Here is a 17,182-nt window from a genome sequence, read left to right on the forward strand (position 1 = left end):
TGCTCCCCTCCGTTAATTCTTTCAGATTTGAAAAAATGGTGTATGCAACTTTCCTCCCTTGGTAACCGTGCACAAGCTCCCAGGTGAGCGGAGTTAGTCCTTTCTAGATCTGTCGCTGCCCCGGATAAATGTAGTAATATCGTGGGGCCCACAATGCACGACGAATGCCAAAAGCCCGGTTTTGCACCGTTCCCATTCAGTAATGACAGTCGTTCCGCAAATGGTCCGAGTATCCGGCACATTGTTTCCTGTTGTCTCGCCGAAACGACATATGGAATTTGCAAATAGTATATCAAAAATAAAATATTAATAAAATTGGGGTGCAACATGAGGACTTCCCAGGAGGTCACCCATCCTAGTACTACTCTCGCCCAAGCACGCTTAACTTCGGAGTTCTGATGGGATCCGGTGCATTAGTGATGGTATGATCGCACCCGTTTTCTTCTTGTTCGCTTTAATCTTTATGCACTCATTATCTTGCTCCCCTCCATTAATTCTTTCAGATTTGAAAAAACGGTGTATGCAACTTTCCTCCCTTGGTTACCGTGCACAAGCTCCCAGGTGAGCGGAGTTATTCCTTTCTAGATCTGCCGCATTCCCGGATAAATGTAGTAATATCGTGGGGCCCACAATCCACGACGAATGCCAAAAGCCCGGTTTTGCACCGTTCCCATTCAGTAATGACAGTCGTTCCGCAAATGGTCCGAGTATCCGGCACGTTGTTTCCTGTTGTCTCGCCGAAACGACATATAGAATTTGCAAATAGTATATAAAAAATAAAATATTAATAAAATTGGGGTGCAACACGAGGACTTCCCAGGAGGTCACCCATCCTAGTACTACTCTCGCCCAAGCACGATTAACTTCGGAGTTCTGATGGGATCCGGTGCATTACTGCTAGTATGATCGCACCCGTTTGGTTCTTGTTCGCTTTAATCTTTATGCACTCATTATCTTGCTCCCCTCCGTTAATTCTTTCAGACTTGAAAAAACGGTGTATACAACTTTCCTCCCTGGGTTACCGTGCACAAGCTCCCAGGTGAGCGGAGTTATTCCTTTCTAGATCTGCCGCATCCCCGGATAAATGTAGTAATATCGTGGGGCCCACAATGCACGACGAATGCCAAAAGCCCGGTTTTGCACCGTTCCCATTCAGTAATGACAGTCGTTCCGCAAATGGTCCGAGTATCCGGTACGTTGTATCCTGTTGTCTCGCCGAAACGACATATGGAATTTGCAAATAGTATATCAAAAATAAAATATTAATAAAATTGGGGTGCAACACGAGGACTTCCCAGGAGGTCACCCATCCTAGTACTACTCTCGCCAAAGCACGCTTAACTTCGGAGTTCTGATGGGATCCGGTGCATTAGTACTAGTATGATCGCACCCGTTTGCTTTTGTTCGCTTTAATCTTTATGCACTCATTATCTTGCTCCCCTCCGTTAATTCTTTCAGACTTGAAAAAACGGTGTATACAACTTTCCTCCCTTGGTTACCGTGCACAAGCTCCCAGGTGAGCGGAGTTATTCCTTTCTAGATCTGCCGCATCCCCGGATAAATGTAGTAATATCGTGGGGCCCACAATGCACGACGAATGCCAAAAGCCCGGTTTTGCACCGTTCCCATTCGGTAATGACAGTCGTTCCGCAAATGATCCGATTATCCGGCACGTTGTTTCCTGTTGTCTCGCCGAAACGACATATGGAATTTGCAAATAGTATATCAAAAATAAAATATTAATAAAATTGGGGTGGAACACGAGGACTTCCCAGGAGGTCACCCATCCTAGTACTACCCTCGCCAAAGCACGCTTAACTTCGTAGTTCTGATGGGATCCGGTGCATTAGTGCTAGTATGATCGCACCCGTTTGCTTCTTGTTCGCTTTAATCTTTATGCACTCATTATCTTGCTCCCCTCCGTTAATTCTTTCAGACTTGAAAAAACGGTGTATACAATTTTCCTCCCTTGGTTACCGTGCACAAGCTCCCAGGTGAGCGGAGTTATTCCTTTCTAGATCTGCCGCATCCCCGGATAAATGTAGTAATATCGTGGGGCCCACAATGCACGACGAATGCCAAAAGCCCGGTTTTGCACCGTTCCCATTCAGTAATGACAGTCTTTCCGCAAATGGTCCGAGTATCCGGCACGTTATTTCCTGTTGTCTCGCCGAAACGACATATGGAATTTGCAAATAGTATATCAAAAATAAAATATTAATAAAATTGGGGTGCAACACGAGGACTTCCCAGGAGGTCACCCATCCTAGTACTACTCTCGCCCAAGCACGCTTAACTTCGGAGTTCTGATGGGATCCGGTGCATTAGTGCTGGTATGATCGCACCCGTTTGCTTCTTGTTCGCTTTAATCTTTATGCACTCACTATCTTGCTCCCCTCCATTAATTCTTTCAGACTTGAAAAAACGGTGTATGCAACTTTCCTCCCTTGGTAACCGTGCACAAGCTCCCAGGTGAGCGGAGTTATTCCTTTCTAGATCTGTCGCTGCCCCGGATAAATGTAGTAATATCGTGGGGCCCACAATTTACTATGAATGCCAAAAGACCGGTTTTGCACCGTTCCCATTCAGTAATGACGGTCGTGCCGCAAATGGTCCGAGTATCCGGCACGTTGTTTCCAGTTGTCTCGCCGAAACGACATATGGAATTTGCAAATAGTATATCAAAAATAAAATATTAATAATATTGGGGTGCAACATGAGGACTTCCCAGGAGGTCACCCTTCCTAGTACTACTCTCGCCCAAGCACGCTTAACTTCGGAGTTCTGATGGGATCCGGTGCATTAGTGCTGGTATGATCTTACACGTTTTCTTCTTGTTCGCTTTAATCTTTATGCACTCACTATCTTGCTCCCCTCCATTAATTCTTTCAGACTTGAAAAAACGGTGTATGCAACTTTCCTCCCTTGGTTACCGTGCACGAGCTTCAGGTGAGCGGAGTTATTCCTTTCTAGATCTGCCGCATCCTCGGATAAATGTAGTAATATCACGGGGCCCACAATGCACGACGAATGCCAAAAGCCCGGTTTTGCACCGTTCCCATTCAGTAATGACAGTCGTTCCGCAAATGGTCCGAGTATCCGGCACATTGTTTCCTGTTGTCTCGCCGAAACAACATATGGAATTTGCCAATAGTATATCAAAAATAAAATATTAATAAAATTGGGGTGCAACACGAGGACTTCCCAGGAGGTCACCCATCCTAGTACTACTCTCGCCCAAGCACGCTTAACTTCGGAGTTCTGATGGGATCCGGTGCATTAGTGCTGGTATGATCGCACCCGTTTGCTTCTTGTTCGCTTTAATCTTTATGCACTCACTATCTTGCTCCCCTCCATTAATTCTTTCAGATTTGAAAAACCGGTGTATGCAACTTTCCTCCCTTGGTAACCGTGCACAAGATCCCAGGTGAGCGGAGTTATTCCTTTCTAGATCTGTCGCTGCCCCGGGTAAATGTAGTAATATCGTGGGGCCGACAATGCACTATGAATGCCAAAAGACCGGTTTTGCACCGTTCCCATTCAGTAATGACGGTCTTGCCGCAAATGGTCCGAGTATCCGGCACGTTGTTTCCAGTTGTCTCGCCGAAACGACATATGGAATTTGCCAATAGTATATCAAATATAAAATATTAATAAAATTGGGGTGCAACACGAGGACTTCCCAGGAGGTCACCCATCCTAGTACTACTCTCGCCCAAGCACGCTTAACTTCGGAGTTCTGATGGGATCCGGTGCATTAGTGCTGGTATGATCGCACCCGTTTGCTTCTTGTTCGCTTTAATCTTTATGCACTCACTATCTTGCTCCCCTCCATTAATTCTTTCAGATTTGAAAAACCGGTGTATGCAACTTTCCTCCCTTGGTAACCGTGCACAAGATCCCAGGTGAGCGGAGTTATTCCTTTCTAGATCTGTCGCTGCCCCGGATAAATGTAGTAATATCGTGGGGCCCACAATGCACTATGAATGCCAAAAGACCGGTTTTGCACCGTTCCCATTCAGTAATGACGGTCGTGCCGCAAATGGTCCGAGTATCCGGCACATTGTTTCCTGTTGTCTCGCCGAAACGACATATGGAATTTGCAAATAGTATATCAAAAATAAAATATTAATAAAATTGGGGTGCAACACGAGGAATTCCCAGGAGGTCACCCATCCTAATACTACTCTCGCCCAAGCACGCTTAACTTCGGAGTTCTGATGGGATCCGGTGCATTAGTGCTGGTATGATCGAACCCGTTTGCATCTTGTTCGCAGGAATCTTTATGCACTCACTATCTTGCTCCCCTCCATTAATTCTTTCAGACTTGAAAAAACGGTGTATGCAACTTTCCTCCCTTGGTAACCGTGCACAAGCTCCCATGTGAGCGGAGTTATTCCTTTTCTATATCTGCCGCATCCTCGGATAAATGTAGTAATATCACGGGGCCCACAATACACGACGAATGCCTACAGCCCAGTTTTGCACCGTTCCCATTCAGTAATGACGGTCGTGCCGCAAATGGTCCGAGTATCCGGCACGTTGTTTCCAGTTGTCTCGCCGAAACGACATATAGAATTTGCAAATAGTATATCAAAAATAAAATATTAATAAAATTGGGGTGCAACACGAGGAATTCCCAGGAGGTCACCCATCCTAATACTACTCTCGCCCAAGCACACTTAACTTCGGAGTTCTGATGGAATCCGGTGCATTAGTGCTGGTATGATCGCACCTGTTTGCTTCTTGTTCGCTTTAATCTTTATGCACTCACTATCTTGCTCCCCTCCATTAATTCTTTCAGACTTGAAAAAACGGTTTATGCAACTTTCCTCCCTTGGTAACCGTGCACAAGCTCCCAGGTGAGCGAAGTTATTCCTTTTCTATATCTGCCGCATCCTCGGATAAATGTAGTAATATCACGGGCCCCACAATGCACGACGAATGCCTAAAGCCCAGTTTTGCACCGTTCCCATTCAGTAATGACGGTCGTGCCGCAAATGGTCCGAGTATCCGGCACGTTGTTTCCAATTGTCTCGCCGAAACGACATATAGAATTTGCAAATAGTATATCAAAAATAAAATATTAATAAAATTGGTGTGCAACACGAGGACTTCCCAGGAGGTCACCCATCCTAATACTACTCTCGCCCAAGCACGCTTAACTTCGGAGTTCTGATGGGATCCGGTGCATTAGTGCTGGTATGATCGAACCCGTTTGCATCTTGTTCGCAGGAATCTTTATGCACTCACTATCTTGCTCCCCTCCATTAATTCTTTCAGACTTGAAAAAACGGTGTATGCAACTTTCCTCCCTTGGTAACCGTGCACAAGCTCCCAGGTGAGCGGAGTTATTCATTTCTAGATCTGCCGCATCCCCGGATAAATGCAGTAATATCGCGGGGCCCACAATACACGACGAATGCCAAAAGCCCGGTTTTGCACCGTTCCCATTCAGTAATGACGGTCGTTCCGCAAATGGTCCGAGTATCCGGCACGTTGTTTCTAGTTGTCTCGCCGAAACGACATATGGAATTTGCAAATAGTATATCAAAAATAAAATATTAATAAAATTGGGGTGCAACACGAGGACTTCGCAGGAGGTCACCCATCCTAATACTACTCTCACCCAAGCACGCTTAACTTCGGAGTTCTGATGGGATCCGGTGCATTAGTGCTGGTATGATCGCACCCGTTTGCGTCTTGTTCGCAGAAATCTTTATGCACTCACTGTCTTGCTCCCCTCCATTAATCCTTTCAGATTTGAAAAAATGGTGTATGCAAATTTCCTCCCTTGGTAACCGTGCACAAGTTCCCAGGTGAGCGGAGTTATTCCTTTCTAGATCTGCCGCATCCCCGGATAAATGTAGTAATATCGTGGGGCCCACAATGCACGACGAATACCCAAAGCCCGGTTTTGCACTGTTCCCATTCAGTAATGACAGTCGTTCCGCAAATGGTCCGAGTATCCGGCACGTTGTTTCCTATTGTCTCGCCGAAACGACATATGGAATTTGCAAATAGTATATCAAAAATAAAATATTAATAAAATTGGGGTGCAACACGAGGACTTCCCAGGAGGTCACCCATCCTAATAATACCCTCGCCCAAGCACGCTTAACTTCGGAGTTTTGATGGGATCCGGTGCATTAGTGCTAGTATGATCGCACCCGTTTGCTTCTTGTTCGCTTTAATCTTTATGCACTCATTATCTTGCTCCCCTCCGATAATTCTTTCAGACTTGAAAAAACGGTGTATACAATTTTCCTCCCTTGGTTACCGTGCACAAGCTCCCAGGTGAGCGGAGTTATTCCTTTTTAGATCTGCCGCATCCCCGGATAAATGTAGTAATATCGTGGGGCCCACAATGCACGACGAATGCCAAAAGCCCGGTTTTGCACCGTTCCCATTCAGTAATGACAGTCGTTCCGCAAATGGTCCGAGTATCCGGCACGTTATTTCCTGTTGTCTCGCCGAAACGACATATGGAATTTGCAAATTGTATATCAAAAATAAAATATTAATAAAATTGGGGTGCAACACGAGGACTTCCCAGGAGGTCACCCATCCTAGTACTACTCTCGCCCAAGCACGCTTAACTTCGGAGTTCTGATGGGATCCGGTGCATTAGTGCTAGTATGATCGCACCCGTTTGGTACTTGTTCGCTTTAATCTTTATGCACTCATTATCTTGCTCCCCTCCGTTAATTCTTTCAGACTTGAAAAAACGGTGTATGCAACTTTCCTCCCTTGGTTACCGTGCACAAGCTCCCAGGTGAGCGGAGTTATTCCTTTCTAGATCTGCCGCATTCCCGGATAAATGTAGTAATATCGTGGGGCCCACAATGCACGACGAATGCCAAAAGCCCGGTTTTGCACCGTTCCCATTCAGTAATGACAGTCGTTCCGCAAATGGTCCGAGTATCCGGCACGTTGTTTCCTGTTGTCTCGCCGAAACGACATATAGAATTTGCAAATAGTATATCAAAAATAAAATATTAATAAAATTGGGGTGCAACACGAGGACTTCCCAGGAGGTCACCCATCCTAGTACTACTCTCGCCCAAGCACGCTTAACTTCGGAGTTCTGATGGGATCCGGTGCATTAGTGCTAGTATGATCGCACCCGTTTGGTTCTTGTTCGCTTTAATCTTTATGCACTCATTATCTTGCTCCCCTCCGTTAATTCTTTCAGACTTGAAAAAACGGTGTATACAACTTTCCTCCCTGGGTTACCGTGCACAAGCTCCCAGGTGAGCGGAGTTATTCCTTTCTAGATCTGCCGCATCCCCGGATAAATGTAGTAATATCATGGGGCCCACAATGCACGACGAATGCCAAAAGCCCGGTTTTGCACCGTTCCCATTCAGTAATGACAGTCGTTCCGCAAATGGTCCGAGTATCCGGCACATTGTTTCCTGTTGTCTCGCCGAAACGACATATGGAATTTGCAAATAGTATATCAAAAATAAAGTATTAATAAAATTGGGGTGCAACACGAGGACTTCCCAGGAGGTCACCCATCCTAGTACTACTCTCGCCCAAGCACGCTTAACTTCGGAGTTCTGATGGGATCCGGTGCATTAGTGCTGGTATGATCGCACCCGTTTGCTTCTTGTTCGCTTTAATCTTTATGCACTCATTATCTTGCTCCCCTCCGTTAATTCTTTCAGACTTGAAAAAATGGTGTATGCAACTTTCCTCCCTTGGTAACCGTGCACAAGCTCCCAGGTGAGCGGAGTTAGTCCTTTCTAGATCTGTCGCTGCCCCGGATAAATGTAGTAATATCGTGGGGCCCACAATGCACTATGAATGCCAAAAGACCGGTTTTGCACCGTTCCCATTCAGTAATGACGGTCGTGCCGCAAATGGTCCGAGTATCCGGCACGTTGTTTCCAGTTGTCTCGCCGAAACGACATATGGAATTTGCAAATAGTATATCAAAAATAAAATATTAATAAAATTGGGGTGCAACATGAGGACTTCCCAGGAGGTCACCCATCCTAGTACTACTCTCGCCCAAGCACGCTTAACTTCGGAGTTCTGATGGGATCCGGTGCATTAGTGATGGTATGATCGCACCCGTTTTCTTCTTGTTCGCTTTAATCTTTATGCACTCACTATCTTGCTACCCTCCATTAATTCTTTCAGATTTGAAAAAACGGTGTATGCAACTTTCCTCCCTTGGTTACCGTGCACAAGCTCCCAGGTGAGCGGAGTTATTCCTTTCTAGATCTGCCGCATTCCCGGATAAATGTAGTAATATCGTGGGGCCCACAATGCACGACGAATGCCAAAAGCCCGGTTTTGCACCGTTCCCATTCAGTAATGACAGTCGTTCCGCAAATGGTCCGAGTATCCGGCACGTTGTTTCCTGTTGTCTCGCCGAAACGACATATAGAATTTGCAAATAGTATATAAAAAATAAAATATTAATAAAATTGGGGTGCAACACGAGGACTTCCCAGGAGGTCACCCATCCAAGTACTACTCTCGCCCAAGCACGCTTAACTTCGGAGTTCTGATGGGATCCGGTGCATTAGTGCTAGTATGATCGCACCCGTTTGGTTCTTGTTCGCTTTAATCTTTATGCACTCATTATCTTGCTCCCCTCCGTTAATTCTTTCAGACTTGAAAAAACGGTGTATACAACTTTCCTCCCTGGGTTACCGTGCACAAGCTCCCAGGTGAGCGGAGTTATTCCTTTCTAGATCTGCCGCATCCCCGGATAAATGTAGTAATATCGTGGGGCCCACAATGCACGACGAATGCCAAAAGCCCGGTTTTGCACCGTTCCCATTCAGTAATGACAGTCGTTCCGCAAATGGTCCGAGTATCCGGCACGTTGTATCCTGTTGTCTCGCCGAAACGACATATGGAATTTGCAAATAGTATATCAAAAATAAAATATTAATAAAATTGGGGTGCAACACGAGGACTTCCCAGGAGGTCACCCATCCTAGTACTACTCTCGACAAAGCACGCTTAACTTCGGAGTTCTGATGGGATCCGGTGCATTAGTACTAGTATGATCGCACCCGTTTGCTTTTGTTCGCTTTAATCTTTATGCACTCATTATCTTGCTCCCCTCCGTTAATTCTTTCAGACTTGAAAAAACGGTGTATACAACTTTCCTCCCTTGGTTACCGTGCACAAGCTCCCAGGTGAGCGGAGTTATTCCTTTCTAGATCTGCCGCATCCCCGGATAAATGTAGTAATATCGTGGGGCCCACAATGCACGACGAATGCCAAAAGCCCGGTTTTGCACCGTTCCCATTCGGTAATGACAGTCGTTCCGCAAATGATCCAAGTATCCGGCACGTTGTTTCCTGTTGTCTCGCCGAAACGACATATGGAATTTGCAAATAGTATATCAAAAATAAAATATTAATAAAATTGGGGTGCAACACGAGGACTTCCCAGGAGGTCACCCATCCTAGTACTACCCTCGCCAAAGCACGCTTAACTTCGTAGTTCTGATGGGATCCGGTGCATTAGTACTTGTATGATCGCACCCGTTTGCTTTTGTTCGCTTTAATCTTTATGCACTCACTATCTTGCTCCCCTCCGTTAATTCTTTCAGACTTGAAAAAACGGTGTATGCAACTTTCCTCCCTTGGTAACCGTGCACAAGCTCCCAGGTGAGCGGAGTTATTCATTTCTAGATCTGCCGCATCCCCGGATAAATGCAGTAATATCGCGGGGCCCACAATACACGACGAATGCCAAAAGCCCGGTTTTGCACCGTTCCCATTCAGTAATGACGGTCGTTCCGCAAATGGTCCGAGTATCCGGCACGTTGTTTCTAGTTGTCTCGCCGAAACGACATATGGAATTTGCAAATAGTATATCAAAAATAAAATATTAATAAAATTGGGGTGCAACACGAGGACTTCGCAGGAGGTCACCCATCCTAATACTACTCTCACCCAAGCACGCTTAACTTCGGAGTTCTGATGGGATCCGGTGCATTAGTGCTGGTATGATCGCACCCGTTTGCGTCTTGTTCGCAGAAATCTTTATGCACTCACTGTCTTGCTCCCCTCCATTAATCCTTTCAGATTTGAAAAAACGGTGTATGCAAATTTCCTCCCTTGGTAACCGTGCACAAGTTCCCAGGTGAGCGGAGTTATTCCTTTCTAGATCTGCCGCATCCCCGGATAAATGTAGTAATATCGTGGGGCCCACAATGCACGACGAATACCCAAAGCCCGGTTTTGCACTGTTCCCATTCAGTAATGACAGTCGTTCCGCAAATGGTCCGAGTATCCGGCACGTTGTTTCCTATTGTCTCGCCGAAACGACATATGGAATTTGCAAATAGTATATCAAAAATAAAATATTAATAAAATTGGGGTGCAACACGAGGACTTCCCAGGAGGTCACCCATCCTAATAATACCCTCGCCCAAGCACGCTTAACTTCGGAGTTTTGATGGGATCCGGTGCATTAGTGCTAGTATGATCGCACCCGTTTGCTTCTTGTTCGCTTTAATCTTTATGCACTCACTATCTTGCTCCCCTCCGATAATTCTTTCAGACTTGAAAAAACGGTGTATACAACTTTCCTCCCTTGGTTACCGTGCACAAGCTCCCAGGTGAGCGGAGTTATTCCTTTCTAGATCTGCCGCATCCCCGGATAAATGTAGTAATATCGTGGGGCCCACAATGCACGACGAATGCCAAAAGCCCGGTTTTGCACCGTTCCCATTCAGTAATGACAGTCGTTCCGCAAATGGTCCGAGTATCCGGCACGTTATTTCCTGTTGTCTCGCCGAAACGACATATGGAATTTGCAAATTGTATATCAAAAATAAAATATTAATAAAATTGGGGTGCAACACGAGGACTTCCCAGGAGGTCACCCATCCTAGTACTACTCTCGCCCAAGCACGCTTAACTTCGGAGTTCTGATGGGATCCGGTGCATTAGTGCTAGTATGATCGCACCCGTTTGGTTCTTGTTCGCTTTAATCTTTATGCACTCATTATCTTGCTCCCCTCCGTTAATTCTTTCAGACTTGAAAAAACGGTGTATGCAACTTTCCTCCCTTGGTTACCGTGCACAAGCTCCCAGGTGAGCGGAGTTATTCCTTTCTAGATCTGCCGCATTCCCGGATAAATGTAGTAATATCGTGGGGCCCACAATGCACGACGAATGCCAAAAGCCCGGTTTTGCACCGTTCCCATTCAGTAATGACAGTCGTTCCGCAAATGGTCCGAGTATCCGGCACGTTGTTTCCTGTTGTCTCGCCGAAACGACATATAGAATTTGCAAATAGTATATCAAAAATAAAATATTAATAAAATTGGGGTGCAACACGAGGACTTCCCAGGAGGTCACCCATCCTAGTAGTACTCTCGCCCAAGCACGCTTAACTTCGGAGTTCTGATGGGATCCGGTGCATTAGTGCTAGTATTATCGCACCCGTTTGGTTCTTGTTCGCTTTAATCTTTATGCACTCATTATCTTGCTCCCCTCCGTTAATTCTTTCAGACTTGAAAAAACGGTGTATACAACTTTCCTCCCTGGGTTACCGTGCACAAGCTCCCAGGTGAGCGGAGTTATTCCTTTCTAGATCTGCCGCATCCCCGGATAAATGTAGTAATATCATGGGGCCCACAATGCACGACGAATGCCAAAAGCCCGGTTTTGCACCGTTCCCATTCAGTAATGACAGTCGTTCCGCAAATGGTCCGAGTATCCGGCACATTGTTTCCTGTTGTCTCGCCGAAACGACATATGGAATTTGCAAATAGTATATCAAAAATAAAGTATTAATAAAATTGGGGTGCAACACGAGGACTTCCCAGGAGGTCACCCATCCTAGTACTACTCTCGCCCAAGCACGCTTAACTTCGGAGTTCTGATGGGATCCGGTGCATTAGTGCTGGTATGATCGCACCCGTTTGCTTCTTGTTCGCTTTAATCTTTATGCACTCACTATCTTGCTCCCCTCCATTAATTCTTTCAGATTTGAAAAACCGGTGTATGCAACTTTCCTCCCTTGGTAACCGTGCACAAGATCCCAGGTGAGCGGAGTTATTCCTTTCTAGATCTGTCGCTGCCCCGGGTAAATGTAGTAATATCGTGGGGCCGACAATGCACTATGAATGCCAAAAGACCGGTTTTGCACCGTTCCCATTCAGTAATGACGGTCTTGCCGCAAATGGTCCGAGTATCCGGCACGTTGTTTCCAGTTGTCTCGCCGAAACGACATACGGAATTTGCCAATAGTATATCAAATATAAAATATTAATAAAATTGGGGTGCAACACGAGGACTTCCCAGGAGGTCACCCATCCTAGTACTACTCTCGCCCAAGCACGCTTAACTTCGGAGTTCTGATGGGATCCGATGCATTAGTGCTGGTATGATCGCACCCGTTTGCTTCTTGTTCGCTTTAATCTTTATGCACTCACTATCTTGCTCCCCTCCATTAATTCTTTCAGATTTGAAAAACCGGTGTATGCAACTTTCCTCCCTTGGTAACCGTGCACAAGATCCCAGGTGAGCGGAGTTATTCCTTTCTAGATCTGTCGCTGCCCCGGATAAATGTAGTAATATCGTGGGGCCCACAATGCACTATGAATGCCAAAAGACCGGTTTTGCACCGTTCCCATTCAGTAATGACGGTCGTGCCGCAAATGGTCCGAGTATCCGGCACGTTGTTTCCAGTTGTCTCGCCGAAACGACATATGGAATTTGCAAATAGTATATCAAAAATAAAATATTAATAATATTGGGGTGCAACATGAGGACTTCCCAGGAGGTCACCCATCCTAGTACTACTCTCGCCCAAGCACGCTTAACTTCGGAGTTCTGATGGGATCCGGTGCATTAGTGCTGGTATGATCGCACACGTTTTCTTCTTGTTCGCTTTAATCTTTATGCACTCACTATCTTGCTCCCCTCCATTAATTCTTTCAGACTTGAAAAAACGGTGTATGCAACTTTCCTCCCTTGGTTACCGTGCACGAGCTTCAGGTGAGCGGAGTTATTCCTTTCTAGATCTGCCGCATCCTCGGATAAATGTAGTAATATCACGGGGCCCACAATGCACGACGAATGCCAAAAGCCCGGTTTTGCACCGTTCCCATTCAGTAATGACAGTCGTTCCGCAAATGGTCCGAGTATCCGGCACATTGTTTCCTGTTGTCTCGCCGAAACGACATATGGAATTTGCCAATAGTATATCAAAAATAAAATATTAATAAAATTGGGGTGCAACACGAGGACTTCCCAGGAGGTCACCCATCCTAGTACTACTCTCGCCCAAGCACGCTTAACTTCGGAGTTCTGATGGGATCCGGTGCATTAGTGCTGGTATGATCGCACCCGTTTGCTTCTTGTTCGCTTTAATCTTTATGCACTCACTATCTTGCTCCCCTCCATTAATTCTTTCAGATTTGAAAAACCGGTGTATGCAACTTTCCTCCCTTGGTAACCGTGCACAAGATCCCAGGTGAGCGGAGTTATTCCTTTCTAGATCTGTCGCTGCCCCGGGTAAATGTAGTAATATCGTGGGGCCGACAATGCACTATGAATGCCAAAAGACCGGTTTTGCACCGTTCCCATTCAGTAATGACGGTCTTGCCGCAAATGGTCCGAGTATCCGGCACGTTGTTTCCAGTTGTCTCGCCGAAACGACATATGGAATTTGCCAATAGTATATCAAATATAAAATATTAATAAAATTGGGGTGCAACACGAGGACTTCCCAGGAGGTCAACCATCCTAGTACTACTCTCGCCCAAGCACGCTTAACTTCGGAGTTCTGATGGGATCCGGTGCATTAGTGCTGGTATGATCGCACCCGTTTGCTTCTTGTTCGCTTTAATCTTTATGCACTCACTATCTTGCTCCCCTCCATTAATTCTTTCAGATTTGAAAAACCGGTGTATGCAACTTTCCTCCCTTGGTAACCGTGCACAAGATCCCAGGTGAGCGGAGTTATTCCTTTCTAGATCTGTCGCTGCCCCGGATAAATGTAGTAATATCGTGGGGCCCACAATGCACTATGAATGCCAAAAGACCGGTTTTGCACCGTTCCCATTCAGTAATGACGGTCGTGCCGCAAATGGTCCGAGTATCCGGCACGTTGTTTCCTGTTGTCTCGCCGAAACGACATATGGAATTTGCAAATAGTATATCAAAAATAAAATATTACTAAAATTGGGGTGCAACACGAGGACTTCCCAGGAGGTCACCCATCCTAGTACTACTCTCGCCCAAGCACGCTTAACTTCGGAGTTCTGATGGGATCCGGTGCATTAGTACTAGTATGATCGCACCCGTTTGCTTTTGTTCGCTTTAATATTTATGCACTCATTATCTTGCTCCCCTCCGTTAATTCTTTCAGACTTGAAAAAACGGTGTATACAACTTTCCTCCCTTGGTTACCGTGCACAAGCTCCCAGGTGAGCGGATTTATTCCTTTCTAGATCTGCCGCATCCCCGGATAAATGTAGTAATATCATGGGGCCCACAATGCACGACGAATGCCAAACGCCCTGTTTTGCACCGTTCCCATTCAGTAATGACGGTCGTTCCCCAAATGGTCCGAGTATCCGGCACGTTGTTTCCTGTTGTCTCGCCGAAACGACATATGGAATTTGCCAATAGTATATCAAATATAAAATATTAATAAAATTGGGGTGCAACACGAGGACTTCCCAGGAGGTCACCCATCCTAGTACTACTCTCGCCCAAGCACGCTTAACTTTGGAGTTCTGATGGGATCTGGTGCATTAGTGCTGGTATGATCGCACCCGTTTGCTTTTTGTTCGCTTTAATCTTTATGCACTCACTATCTTGCTCCCCTCCATTAATTATTTCAGATTTGAAAAAACGGTGTATGCAACTTTCCTCCCTTGGTTACCGTGCACAAGCTCCCAGGTGAGCGGAGTTATTCCTTTCTAGATCTGCCGCATTCCCGGATAAATGTAGTAATATCGTGGGGCCCACAATGCACGACGAATGCCAAAAGCCCGGTTTTGCACCGTTCCCATTCAGTAATGACAGTCGTTCCGCAAATGGTCCGAGTATCCGGCACGTTGTTTCCTGTTGTCTCGCCGAAACGACATATAGAATTTGCAAATACTATATCAAAAATAAAATATTAATAAAATTGGGGTGCAACACGAGGACTTCCCAGGAGGTCACCCATCCTAGTACTACTCTCGCCCAAGCACGCTTAACTTCGGAGTTCTGATGGGATCCGGTGCATTAGTGCTAGTATGATCGCACCCGTTTGGTTCTTGTTCGCTTTAATCTTTATGCACTCATTATCTTGCTCCCCTCCGTTAATTCTTTCAGACTTGAAAAAACGGTGTATACAACTTTCCTCCCTGGGTTACCGTGCACAAGCTCCCAGGTGAGCGGAGTTATTCCTTTCTAAATCTGCCGCATCCCCGGATAAATGTAGTAATATCGTGGGGCCCACAATGCACAACGAATGCCAAAAGCCCGGTTTTGCACCGTTCCCATTCAGTAATGACCGTCGTTCCGCAAATGGTCCGAGTATCCGGCACGTTGTTTCCTGTTGTCTCGCCGAAACGACATATGGAATTTGCAAATAGTATATCAAAAATAAAATATTAATAAAATTGGGGTGCAACACGAGGACTTCCCAGGAGGTCACCCATCCTAATACTACTCTCGCCCAAGCACGCTTAGCTTCGGAGTTCTGATGGGATCCGGTGCATTAGTACTAGTATGATCGCACCCGTTTGCTTTTGTTCGCTTTAATCTTTATGCACTCATTATCTTGCTCCCCTCCGTTAATTCTTTCAGACTTGAAAAAACGGTGTATACAACTTTCCTCCCTTGGTTACCGTGCACAAGCTCCCAGGTGAGCGGAGTTATTCCTTTCTAGATCTGCCGCATCCCCGGATAAATGAAGTAATATCGTGGGGCCCACAATGCCCGACGAATGCCAAAAGCCCGGTTTTGCTCCGTTCCCATTCGGTAATGACAGTCGTTCCGCAAATGGTCCGAGTATCCGGCACGTTGTTTCCTGTTGTCTCGCCGAAACGACATATAGAATTTGCAAATAGTATATCAAAAATAAAATATTAATAAAATTGGGGTGCAACACGAGGACTTCCCAGGAGGTCACCCATCCTAGTACTACCCTCGCCAAAGCACGCTTAACTTCGGAGTTCTGATGGGATCCGATGCATTAGTGCTAGTATGATCGCACCCGTTTGCTTCTTGTTCGCTTTAATCTTTATGCACTCATTATCTTTCTCCCCTCCGTTAATTCTTTCAGACTTGAAAAAACGGTGTATACAATTTTCCTCCCTTGGTTACCGTGCACAAGCTCCCAGGTGAGCGGAGTTATTCCTTTCTAGATCTGCCGCATCCCCGGATAAATGTAGTAATATCGTGGGGCCCACAATGCACGACGAATGCCAAAAGCCCGATTTTGCACCGTTCCCATTCAGTAATGACAGTCGTTCCGCAAATGGTCCGAGTATCCGGCACGTTATTTCCTGTTGTCTCGCCGAAACGACATATGGAATTTGCAAATTGTATATCAAAAATAAAATATTAATAAAATTGGGGTGCAACACGAGGACTTCCCAGGAGGTCACCCATCCTAGTACTACTCTCGCCCAAGCACGCTTAACTTCGGAGATCTGATGGGATCCGGTGCATTAGTGCTGGTATGATCGCACCCGTTTGCTTCTTGTTCGCTTTAATCTTTATGCACTCACTATCTTGCTCCCCTCCATTAATTCTTTCAGACTTGAAAAAACGGTGTATGTAACTTTCCTCCCTTGGTAACCGTGCACAAGCTCCCAGGTGAGCGGAGTTATTCCTTTCTAGATCTGTCGCTGCCCCGGATAAATGTAGTAATATCGTGGGGCCCACAATGCACTATGAATGCCAAAAAACCGGTTTTGCACCGTTCCCATTCAGTAATGACGGTCGTGCCGCAAATGGTCCGAGTATCCGGCACGTTGTTTCCAGTTGTCTCGCCGAAACGACATATGGAATTTGCAAATAGTATATCAAAAATAAAATATTAATAAAATTGGGGTGCAACATGAGGACTTCCCAGGAGGTCACCCATCCTAGTACTACTCTCGCCCAAGCACGCTTAACTTCGGAGTTCTGATGGGATCCGGTGCATTAGTGCGGGTATGATCGCACCCGTTTTCTTCTTGTTCGCATTA

The 17,182-nt window shown here is 45.9% G+C and overlaps 34 non-coding genes and 2 pseudogenes across 34 annotated transcripts; all 36 read right to left on the reverse strand.

Annotated features, from left to right (window-relative positions):
- Nucleotides 1-317: 317 nt before the first annotated feature.
- LOC148858601 (5S ribosomal RNA) lies at nt 318-436 on the reverse strand. Its single transcript, XR_016097316.1, has one exon. It is a non-coding gene; the product is annotated as a 5S ribosomal RNA (ribosomal RNA).
- A 359-nt stretch (nt 437-795) lies between these two features.
- On the reverse strand, nt 796-914 carry LOC148858602 (5S ribosomal RNA). The gene has a single exon (XR_016097305.1). It is a non-coding gene; the product is annotated as a 5S ribosomal RNA (ribosomal RNA).
- A 359-nt stretch (nt 915-1,273) lies between these two features.
- Nucleotides 1,274-1,392, reverse strand: LOC148858603 (5S ribosomal RNA). Its single transcript, XR_016096773.1, has one exon. It is a non-coding gene; the product is annotated as a 5S ribosomal RNA (ribosomal RNA).
- Nucleotides 1,393-1,750: 358 nt separating this feature from the next.
- Nucleotides 1,751-1,869, reverse strand: LOC148858604 (5S ribosomal RNA; annotated as a pseudogene).
- Nucleotides 1,870-2,228: 359 nt separating this feature from the next.
- Nucleotides 2,229-2,347, reverse strand: LOC148858605 (5S ribosomal RNA). Its single transcript, XR_016096158.1, has one exon. It is a non-coding gene; the product is annotated as a 5S ribosomal RNA (ribosomal RNA).
- Nucleotides 2,348-2,708: 361 nt separating this feature from the next.
- Nucleotides 2,709-2,825, reverse strand: LOC148858606 (5S ribosomal RNA; annotated as a pseudogene).
- A 358-nt stretch (nt 2,826-3,183) lies between these two features.
- On the reverse strand, nt 3,184-3,302 carry LOC148858607 (5S ribosomal RNA). The gene has a single exon (XR_016096170.1). It is a non-coding gene; the product is annotated as a 5S ribosomal RNA (ribosomal RNA).
- A 359-nt stretch (nt 3,303-3,661) lies between these two features.
- Nucleotides 3,662-3,780, reverse strand: LOC148858608 (5S ribosomal RNA). The gene has a single exon (XR_016096181.1). It is a non-coding gene; the product is annotated as a 5S ribosomal RNA (ribosomal RNA).
- A 359-nt stretch (nt 3,781-4,139) lies between these two features.
- LOC148858609 (5S ribosomal RNA) lies at nt 4,140-4,258 on the reverse strand. The gene has a single exon (XR_016097255.1). It is a non-coding gene; the product is annotated as a 5S ribosomal RNA (ribosomal RNA).
- Nucleotides 4,259-4,618: 360 nt separating this feature from the next.
- Nucleotides 4,619-4,737, reverse strand: LOC148858610 (5S ribosomal RNA). The gene has a single exon (XR_016097606.1). It is a non-coding gene; the product is annotated as a 5S ribosomal RNA (ribosomal RNA).
- Nucleotides 4,738-5,097: 360 nt separating this feature from the next.
- On the reverse strand, nt 5,098-5,216 carry LOC148858611 (5S ribosomal RNA). The gene has a single exon (XR_016097829.1). It is a non-coding gene; the product is annotated as a 5S ribosomal RNA (ribosomal RNA).
- A 359-nt stretch (nt 5,217-5,575) lies between these two features.
- On the reverse strand, nt 5,576-5,694 carry LOC148858612 (5S ribosomal RNA). The gene has a single exon (XR_016097083.1). It is a non-coding gene; the product is annotated as a 5S ribosomal RNA (ribosomal RNA).
- A 359-nt stretch (nt 5,695-6,053) lies between these two features.
- LOC148858613 (5S ribosomal RNA) lies at nt 6,054-6,172 on the reverse strand. Its single transcript, XR_016098233.1, has one exon. It is a non-coding gene; the product is annotated as a 5S ribosomal RNA (ribosomal RNA).
- Nucleotides 6,173-6,531: 359 nt separating this feature from the next.
- Nucleotides 6,532-6,650, reverse strand: LOC148858614 (5S ribosomal RNA). Its single transcript, XR_016095798.1, has one exon. It is a non-coding gene; the product is annotated as a 5S ribosomal RNA (ribosomal RNA).
- A 359-nt stretch (nt 6,651-7,009) lies between these two features.
- On the reverse strand, nt 7,010-7,128 carry LOC148858615 (5S ribosomal RNA). Its single transcript, XR_016095799.1, has one exon. It is a non-coding gene; the product is annotated as a 5S ribosomal RNA (ribosomal RNA).
- A 359-nt stretch (nt 7,129-7,487) lies between these two features.
- Nucleotides 7,488-7,606, reverse strand: LOC148858616 (5S ribosomal RNA). The gene has a single exon (XR_016096192.1). It is a non-coding gene; the product is annotated as a 5S ribosomal RNA (ribosomal RNA).
- Nucleotides 7,607-7,965: 359 nt separating this feature from the next.
- Nucleotides 7,966-8,084, reverse strand: LOC148858617 (5S ribosomal RNA). The gene has a single exon (XR_016097317.1). It is a non-coding gene; the product is annotated as a 5S ribosomal RNA (ribosomal RNA).
- Nucleotides 8,085-8,443: 359 nt separating this feature from the next.
- On the reverse strand, nt 8,444-8,562 carry LOC148858618 (5S ribosomal RNA). The gene has a single exon (XR_016095902.1). It is a non-coding gene; the product is annotated as a 5S ribosomal RNA (ribosomal RNA).
- A 359-nt stretch (nt 8,563-8,921) lies between these two features.
- Nucleotides 8,922-9,040, reverse strand: LOC148858619 (5S ribosomal RNA). Its single transcript, XR_016097594.1, has one exon. It is a non-coding gene; the product is annotated as a 5S ribosomal RNA (ribosomal RNA).
- A 358-nt stretch (nt 9,041-9,398) lies between these two features.
- Nucleotides 9,399-9,517, reverse strand: LOC148858620 (5S ribosomal RNA). The gene has a single exon (XR_016097145.1). It is a non-coding gene; the product is annotated as a 5S ribosomal RNA (ribosomal RNA).
- A 358-nt stretch (nt 9,518-9,875) lies between these two features.
- Nucleotides 9,876-9,994, reverse strand: LOC148858621 (5S ribosomal RNA). Its single transcript, XR_016097085.1, has one exon. It is a non-coding gene; the product is annotated as a 5S ribosomal RNA (ribosomal RNA).
- A 359-nt stretch (nt 9,995-10,353) lies between these two features.
- Nucleotides 10,354-10,472, reverse strand: LOC148858622 (5S ribosomal RNA). Its single transcript, XR_016098234.1, has one exon. It is a non-coding gene; the product is annotated as a 5S ribosomal RNA (ribosomal RNA).
- A 359-nt stretch (nt 10,473-10,831) lies between these two features.
- LOC148858623 (5S ribosomal RNA) lies at nt 10,832-10,950 on the reverse strand. Its single transcript, XR_016095801.1, has one exon. It is a non-coding gene; the product is annotated as a 5S ribosomal RNA (ribosomal RNA).
- Nucleotides 10,951-11,309: 359 nt separating this feature from the next.
- Nucleotides 11,310-11,428, reverse strand: LOC148858624 (5S ribosomal RNA). The gene has a single exon (XR_016097450.1). It is a non-coding gene; the product is annotated as a 5S ribosomal RNA (ribosomal RNA).
- A 359-nt stretch (nt 11,429-11,787) lies between these two features.
- On the reverse strand, nt 11,788-11,906 carry LOC148858625 (5S ribosomal RNA). Its single transcript, XR_016096204.1, has one exon. It is a non-coding gene; the product is annotated as a 5S ribosomal RNA (ribosomal RNA).
- Nucleotides 11,907-12,265: 359 nt separating this feature from the next.
- LOC148858626 (5S ribosomal RNA) lies at nt 12,266-12,384 on the reverse strand. Its single transcript, XR_016096088.1, has one exon. It is a non-coding gene; the product is annotated as a 5S ribosomal RNA (ribosomal RNA).
- A 359-nt stretch (nt 12,385-12,743) lies between these two features.
- On the reverse strand, nt 12,744-12,862 carry LOC148858627 (5S ribosomal RNA). The gene has a single exon (XR_016097047.1). It is a non-coding gene; the product is annotated as a 5S ribosomal RNA (ribosomal RNA).
- A 358-nt stretch (nt 12,863-13,220) lies between these two features.
- On the reverse strand, nt 13,221-13,339 carry LOC148858628 (5S ribosomal RNA). The gene has a single exon (XR_016096215.1). It is a non-coding gene; the product is annotated as a 5S ribosomal RNA (ribosomal RNA).
- A 359-nt stretch (nt 13,340-13,698) lies between these two features.
- Nucleotides 13,699-13,817, reverse strand: LOC148858629 (5S ribosomal RNA). Its single transcript, XR_016095831.1, has one exon. It is a non-coding gene; the product is annotated as a 5S ribosomal RNA (ribosomal RNA).
- Nucleotides 13,818-14,176: 359 nt separating this feature from the next.
- On the reverse strand, nt 14,177-14,295 carry LOC148858630 (5S ribosomal RNA). The gene has a single exon (XR_016096290.1). It is a non-coding gene; the product is annotated as a 5S ribosomal RNA (ribosomal RNA).
- Nucleotides 14,296-14,653: 358 nt separating this feature from the next.
- On the reverse strand, nt 14,654-14,772 carry LOC148858631 (5S ribosomal RNA). The gene has a single exon (XR_016097055.1). It is a non-coding gene; the product is annotated as a 5S ribosomal RNA (ribosomal RNA).
- Nucleotides 14,773-15,131: 359 nt separating this feature from the next.
- On the reverse strand, nt 15,132-15,250 carry LOC148858632 (5S ribosomal RNA). Its single transcript, XR_016095802.1, has one exon. It is a non-coding gene; the product is annotated as a 5S ribosomal RNA (ribosomal RNA).
- Nucleotides 15,251-15,609: 359 nt separating this feature from the next.
- Nucleotides 15,610-15,728, reverse strand: LOC148858633 (5S ribosomal RNA). Its single transcript, XR_016096970.1, has one exon. It is a non-coding gene; the product is annotated as a 5S ribosomal RNA (ribosomal RNA).
- Nucleotides 15,729-16,086: 358 nt separating this feature from the next.
- On the reverse strand, nt 16,087-16,205 carry LOC148858634 (5S ribosomal RNA). The gene has a single exon (XR_016096754.1). It is a non-coding gene; the product is annotated as a 5S ribosomal RNA (ribosomal RNA).
- A 359-nt stretch (nt 16,206-16,564) lies between these two features.
- Nucleotides 16,565-16,683, reverse strand: LOC148858635 (5S ribosomal RNA). The gene has a single exon (XR_016095674.1). It is a non-coding gene; the product is annotated as a 5S ribosomal RNA (ribosomal RNA).
- Nucleotides 16,684-17,042: 359 nt separating this feature from the next.
- LOC148858636 (5S ribosomal RNA) lies at nt 17,043-17,161 on the reverse strand. The gene has a single exon (XR_016096774.1). It is a non-coding gene; the product is annotated as a 5S ribosomal RNA (ribosomal RNA).
- Between the last annotated feature and the right edge of the window lie 21 nt (nt 17,162-17,182).

The sequence above is a fragment of the Nelumbo lutea genome, chromosome 4 (genome assembly GCF_056320005.1).
Source record: "Nelumbo lutea isolate HS-2025 chromosome 4, American lotus-T2T, whole genome shotgun sequence".
NCBI lineage: Eukaryota > Viridiplantae > Streptophyta > Magnoliopsida > Proteales > Nelumbonaceae > Nelumbo > Nelumbo lutea.